Genomic DNA, 7,939 nt, shown 5'->3' on the forward strand with positions numbered 1-7,939 from the left:
GTCTTTGCCTAAAAATAGTATTGATTCAAGGAACAAGTGCAAAGATGCTTTTATCTCTAAGTATTTTCCTCCCGCTAAGATCATCTCTCTTAGAAACGATATTATGAATTTTAAACAACTTGATCATGAACATGTTGCACAAGCTTGGGAGAGAATGAAATTAATGATACGTAATTGCCCTACTCATGGTTTAAATTTGTGAATGATTGTTCAGAATTTTTATGTCGGATTGAATTTTGCTTCTAGAAATCTTTTAGATTCGGCCGCGGGAGGCACTTTTATGGAAATCACTTTAGGAGAAGCTACTAAACTCCTAGATAATATTATGGTTAATTATTCTCAATGGCATACTGAAATCTACTAAAAAGGTGCATGCGATAGAAGAAATTAATGTTTTGAGTGGAAAGATGGATGAACTTATGAAATTATTTGCTACTAAGAGTGTTTCTTCTGATCCTAATGATGTGCCCTTGTCTACTTTGATTGAGAATAATAATGAATCTATGGATGTGAATTTTGTTGGTAGGAACAATTTTGGTAACAACGCGTTTAGAGGAAATTTCAATCCTAGGCCTTATCCTAGTAATCCCTCTAATAATTATGGTAATTCCTACAATAATTCTTATGTAAATTATAATAAGATGCCCTCGGATTTTGAATCTAATATTAAAAAATTTATTTCTTCGCAAAAGAATTTTAATGCTATGATTGAAGAAAAATTGCTTAAGATTGATGATTTGGCTAGGTATGTTGATAGAATTCCTCTTGATGTTGATTCTTTGAAACTTAGATCTATTCCACCTAAGCATGATATCAATGAGTCTCTCAAAGCCATGAGAATTTCCATTGACGAGTGCAAAGAAAGAACCGCTAGGATGCGTCCTAAGAAAGATGCCTTTATAAAAGCGTGTTCTTCTAGTTCCTATGAAAATAATAATGAAGATCTAAAAGTTATTGACTTGTCCCCTATTAAATCTTTGTTTTGCAATATGAATCTTGATAATTATGGGACTGAATATGATCCACCTTTCCTAGAAGGCGTTCTAAGAATTTGGAATTTGTTGATCTTGATACTAAATTTGATAAAAATGGGATTGAAGAAATTAAAACCTTAGATGTTGCTAAACCTACTATTATGGATTTCAAGGAATTTAATTATGAAAATTGCTCTTTAATTGATTGTATTTCCTTGTTGCAATCCGTGCTAAAATCTCCTCACGCTTATAGTCAAAATAAAGCGTTTACTAAACATATCGTTGATGCCTTGATGCAATCTTATGAAGAAAAACTTGAATTGGAAGTTTCTATCCCTAGAAAACTTTATGATGAGTGGGAACCAACTATTAAGATTAAAATTAAAAATTATGAGTTTTATGCTTTGTGTGATTTGGGTTCTAGTGTCTCTACTATTCCCAAAACTTTTTGTGATTTACTAGATTTCCGTGATTTTGATGATTGCTGTCTAAACTTGCATCTTGCGGATTCCACTATTAAGAAACCTATGGGAAGAATTAATGATGTTCTTATTGTTTCAAATAGGAATTATGTGACCATGGATTTTATCGTTCTTGATATAGATTGCAATCCTTCTTGCCCTATTATTCTTGGTAGACCTTTCCTTAGAACGGTTGGTGCAATTATTGATATGAAGGAAGGGAATATTAGATTTCAATTTCCATTAAAAAAGGGCATGGAATACTTTCCTAGAAAGAAAATAAAATTACCATATGAATCTATCATAAGAGCCACTTATGGATTGCCTACCAAAGATGGCAATACCTGGATCTATTCTTGCTTGTTATGCCTAGCTAGGGGCGTTAAACGATAGCGCTTGTTGGGAGGCAACCCAATTTTATTTTTATTCCTTGCTTTTTGATCCTATTAAGTAATAAATAAATTATTTAGCCTCTGTTTTGTTTGTGTTTTCAGTGTTTAATTAGTGTTTGTGCCAAGTGGAACCGTTGGGAAGAATTGGGGAACGTCTTGTTGAACTTGCTGTAAAAAACAGAAACTTTAGCACTCACGAGAACTGCTGTCATTTTTATTTGGAAAGTGCTATTTAGTTTATTCTTTTTGCAGATGATTAATAGATAAATTCTTCACGTCCAGCACTTTATTTTAGAATTTTTGGGGTTCCAGATCTTGAGCTAGCTACAGATTACTACAGACTGTTCTGTTTTTGACAGATTCTGTTTTTCGTGTGTTGTTTGCTTATTTTGATGAATCTATGGCTAGTAACATAGTTTATAATCCATAGAGAAGTTGGAATACAGTAGGTATAACACCAATATAAATAAATAATTAGTTCATTATAGTACCTTGAAGTGGTCTTTTGTTTTCTTTCACTAACGGAGCTCACGAGTTTTCTACTTTAAGTTTTGTGTTGTGAAGTTTTCAAGTTTTGGGTAAAGATTTGATGGATTATGGAACAAGGAGTGGAAATAGCCTAAGCTTGGGGATGCCCATGGCACCCCCAAGATAATCTAAGGACACCTAAAAGCCAAAGCTTCGGGATGCCCCGGAAGGCATCCCCTTTTTCGTCTACATCTATCGGTAACTTTACTTGGAGCTATATTTTTATTCACCACATGATATGTGTTTTGCTTGGAGCGTCTTTTATGATTTGAGTCTTTGCTTATTAGTTTACACTACAACAATAACCCACCTTTAGCAACGCAACGATGCGTTGTTGTATGCCCGTATAAACGTTGCTGAGATCTACACCAACAGATGAATATGCGTTGCCTTTGGTGGCGTTGCAAGAGTCTACAACAACGTATACACATGCATTGGTAAGCAATGTGGAGATGCGTTGCAACAACGGCAACGTATATAGTAAGCCCATAACAACGCTTCATATCCATTGCTGGTTACCCTACATATGAGGATTTCCAAATGGATCATTACAACAACTACATAGCATGGACAATTAATTGCATTTCATATATTTACATCCAAAATTATTAGGTCAATTCAAACAGTGCACAGAAGCCATGATATAATAAACATAAAGATCTCATATATAATATTAACTCTGTTGCATTTGGCATTACAAAGAACACAATCCAAAGATTACAGCTCGTGAAACTATCTAGTAGTAGCCCAATTATTGACCATGCAATCAACGTCTCAGCCATTGTAGAACATAATGTGACCATGGAAGTGATGTTCTAAAAAGTAATGCTAAACTATCTAGTAGAAGCCCAATTCTTGACCTCACAATCAGCATGTGCCATGCATCATCTATTTTTCTTGGCAATCTACAACAACAAAGAAACAAGATCAGTAACTTATGGTAGAGAAAAACCAGGTTGATGGAAACGTAAAATTTAAAGAAGCAACATATAAAGGTTGAAGGTCATGCGATAATTATTCCTATTACATATATTTAGTGGCATGTTCTAAACCATCAACACTTTTCCACCTTGTATATGAAATGAATGACCTGATACAATGTGCATTGTGTAGTATTGCACAAATAATACTTACAAAGAACTAAGAAGATAGCTTGATTATCACACCTCTTTACCCTACTAAAATTTAAAGCTACATTGTTTGTTGAATTGCAAACATAAGAAACCATACAGGAGAAAACAATTGAAACTTCAATATTCAGCCATACAGAATGCTTACAGACCCTTTTCCATTTTTAGATGCACTATTTGCTCAACCAAATAGACAAGAAAACATGACAGATGCACAAATTGTACATTTACTAGTATAAATAAAAACATATACAAAAAAAGTAGTGGTGAAATTGAATGGAAAACATGTGCGTGCAGTTTTTTAGTTTGTCACCAAATAACAGAATGTTCACTTACAATATAGCATGTCTCATTTCTTGGTAAGATGGCAGAGAAACACAAATAACATCAATAAGTTCAAAAGCTACAGCCAAATTTATTACATCTTTATAGGAAAAAAGGTTGCCAACTTGCTTTTGTAAGAGTATCCATTTGTCATTATGTAGTCTTCGGATGGAAACAAGATGTGCCATGCAGTACTCACAACTAGAGGTTACAATTGATTGGATTTAGAATTGATTTACCTCCACATTCCACAGAATTAGTTCATACTCTGATGAACCAAACGCACTCATGCTAATTATTTTTAAGTTATACAATGTACTACAACCAAGGTGGAGTGAATTGATATATACTCCCTCCGTCCCATAATGTAAGATGCCTTTCGACACTACACTAGTGTGAAAAAAACGTCTTACATTATGGGACGGAGGGAGTAATATGTAAGCACTTGATCGTTGGTGAGATATGGGCATGGTCCTGATGCTGGCCTAGTCATTGTTTGGTAACCGCCATAGACTACTAATTCCTAAGCTGAAGTGATCAAGCTATGAGGCATCATGCGCACGTAGCGACACCATGCGAGTGAGAGTGATGGACCCTACCAGCTAGCTGACTAGTCCATTGTGGCAGCAACGGCGGCTAAACAGACAATGGTCGGCGACGGCAGGCAAGCGAACATCGGCAAGAGCAGTGGACAGCTTTAGTGTTCGCCCTACCCTAAATAAAATTTATCCTCCGCACACAACCATGGGCATACATGTGTGGACAAACAACAATCATAGTTTCCCAATAGGTTGAAATTTCTCAATATTAAGGAATACCTGATTCAACAGATGACTGAATCTATTCTTTAAGTCTGTCATTTTCTCTAGACCCTTCTCCTGCATTACTGCAACTTTAGTAACCATAATAATGTATGCTTGTAGGAGCTGTATCAAAAACTACAGAATAGTACTCCATTGGACTAATCTACAGTAAGAGAACAAATGTTAGACTGGGGGACAATATATATAACATGGATCATAAAAGTTACGAAAACTGACGCAATAATAAGGGTTCAACTAACATGAAATATCTCTTTGCGGCGAACCAGAGGGAATTGCTAGATAATTGGTACTCTTTTTTCTCCAAGTCAGCCACCTCAATCTTGACTGCTGAAAGTCTGTCCTCGGCAGAATATATTGAAAAAAGGAAATTTCCAAACATCATACTTATTTTCCACTAGTCATAGAACTTATGTCAACTGTAATTTTGAAGGAAAGCATAAGATGAAATCACCGCCATATTACAAGCATAAGTAGAATCTCCATTTTGTTTGTGAAGATACAGGTTCATCAGTTGGCAACGAGCCACACATACCTCAAATTAAGTACTAACGCAGATCCCAAGGCCGATGGAGTGAGCTGGAGGAAAGCAAATAGAGAGGGGAGAAAATAATCACCTTGGCGTAAAGGTTGCAGAAGCCCTTGACGAGGGTGAAGAACTTGATGAAGCACTGCTGGAAGGTGTCCCTGAGGATGAAGAACAGGGTTGCTGGAGATGACGGACATGGACTGGCAGACGCAGATGGAGATGATGGAGCTGCAGATGGTCTTGCCGACGCCGCCCATGCCACCGACGAAGATCCACTTGAGGGTGTCCTGCTCCAGGTGGTTCCGCACCGTTGGGTCCAGCACGTCGCCGACCTGCACCATCGCCGCGGTCGACATCGTGTCGCTCCTCCGATTCCGCGGGGTTGTCGTTCAGGGTGGGAGGGAAGGGTGGTGCCAGACTGATGAGGAAACCCTCGACGTCGGGATCACGGAGCACGGTTGAGGTAGCCTGAGTTGGGAGGGAGGAGGGAAACTGGAGAACTGGATCCGGCCTCGCACGATAGGATGAAGGTAGGCGGCGGCGCTGTGGGTACTTTATCCCTAGGATGTGTTTCTTTTTTCTTTTTCAACAAAGTGGTCAATAGTCGTGCGAAGTGGGAAGTGGCAAGTGGGGACTTTAATCCTAGCAACGCATTGATGTTTCGTTGGAGGGAATGCGTAGCTGTAGGGGGGTTCTCGTTGTAGTGTTAACACAATCATCCTTGATGCACACACCTTTTGAGAGAGCCATACATGATTTGGAATTTGATATAATACTCTATGTGCTTCACTTATATCTTTTGAGCTTTATAGTTTTGCTCTAGTGCTTCACTTATATCTTTTAGAGCACGGTGGTGGATTTGTTTTATAGAAACTATTGTTCTCTCATGCTTCACTTAGATTATTTTGAGAGTCTTAATAGCATGGTAATTTGCTTAAAATCCTAATATGCTTGGTATGCAAGATTAATAATAAAACTTTCTTATGAGTGTCTTGAATACTAAGAAAAGTTTGATGCTTGATGATTGTTTTGAGATATGGAGGTAATAATATCAAAGTCATGCTAGTTGAGTAGTTGTGAAATTGAGAAATACTTGTGTTGAGGTTTGCAAGTCCCGTAGCATGCACGTATGGTAAACGTTATGCAACAAATTTGAAACATGAGGTGTTATTTGATTGTCTTCCTTATGAGTGGCGGTCGGGGACGAGCGATGGTCTTTTCCTACCAATCTATCCCCCTAGGAGCATGCGCGTAGTGCCGATGTTTTTGATGACTTGTAGATTTTTGCAATAAGTATGTGAGTTCTTTATGACTAATGTTGAGTCCATGGATTATACGCACTCTCACCCTTCCATCTTTGCTAGCCTCTTCGGTACCGTGCATTGCCCTTTCTCACATCGAGAGTTGGCGCAAACTTCGCCGGTGCATCCAAACCCCGTGATATGATACGCTCTTTCACAAAAACCAAAAACAGAAGATAATATAAAAGTGTATAATAAAGCCCATAAACATCCAAAACAGAAGATAATATAGCATGGAGCAATCAGAAATTATAGTTACGTTGGAGACGTATCAGCATCCCCAAGCTTAATTCCTGCTCGTCCTCGACTAGGTAAATGATAAACACAGGATTTTTGATGCGGAGTGCTACTTGGCATAATTTCAATGTAATTCTTCTTAATTGTGGTATGAATATTCAGATCCGAAAGATTCAAGATAAAACTTCATATTGACATAAAAATAATATAGTTTCTATCTCAATATGAACTTGGGGATGCTGATATTGAGATAAAAGTTCATATTGAGATAAAAGTTCATCTCAAAATAACATGGCCAAAGAAAGTTCATCCCTACAAAATCATATAGTTTGGTCATGCTCCATTTTCATCACACAAGAATGCTCTCATCATGCACAACCCCGATGACAAGCCAAGCAATTGTTTCATACTTTAGTAATCTCAAACCTATAAACTTTCACGCAATACATGAGCGCGAGCCATGGACATAGCACTATGGGTGGAATAGAATATGATGATGCGGGTTATGTGGAGAAGATAAAAAAGGAGAAAGTCTCACATCAACGAGGCTAATCAATGGGCAATGGATATGCCCATCAATTGATGTTAATGCAAGGAGTAGGGATTTCCATGCAACGGATGCACTAGAGCTATAAATGTATGAAAGCTCAACAAAAGAAACTAATGGGTGTGCATCTAACTTGCTTGCGCACGAAGACCTAGGGCACTTGAGGAGGCCCATTGTTGGAATATACAAGCCAAGTTCTATAATGAGAAATTCCCACTAGTATATGGAAGTGACAAAATAAGAGACTCTCTATCATGAGGATTATGGTGCTACTTTGAAGCACAAGTGTGGCAAAGGATAGTAGCATTGTCCCTTCTCTCTTTTTCTCTCATTTTTTTGGGCCTTCTCTTTTTTATGGCCTTTCTCTCTTTTTTTGGGCCTTCTCTTTTTTTATGGCCTTTCTCTCTTTTTTTGGGCCTTCTCTTTTTTTATGGCCTTTCTCTTTTTTTTTTTCCTCACTTGGGACAATGCTCTAGAAAATGATGATCATCACACTTCTATTTATTTACAACTCGATACTAGAACAAAGTATGACTCTATATGAATGCCTCCGGCGGTGTACTAGGATATGAAATGAATCAAGTGTGACATGTATGAAAAATTATGAATGGTGGCTTTTCCACAAATACGATATCAACTACATGATCATGCAAAGCAATATGACAATGATGAACGTGTCATGATAAACGGACTGG

General features: G+C 37.6%; 1 long non-coding RNA gene across 1 annotated transcript; it reads right to left on the reverse strand.

Moving 5' to 3' along the window:
- Positions 1 to 3,002: 3,002 nt before the first annotated feature.
- Positions 3,003 to 5,337, reverse strand: LOC125544863. Its single transcript, XR_007299783.1, has 3 exons — positions 5,248 to 5,337; positions 4,628 to 4,687; positions 3,003 to 3,260 (listed from the first exon to the last, which is right to left on the reverse strand). It is a non-coding gene; the product is annotated as an uncharacterized LOC125544863 (long non-coding RNA).
- Positions 5,338 to 7,939: the final 2,602 nt, after the last annotated feature.

Source organism: Triticum urartu, chromosome 1 (genome assembly GCF_003073215.2).
Source record: "Triticum urartu cultivar G1812 chromosome 1, Tu2.1, whole genome shotgun sequence".
NCBI classification, from domain to species: Eukaryota; Viridiplantae; Streptophyta; class Magnoliopsida; order Poales; family Poaceae; genus Triticum; species Triticum urartu.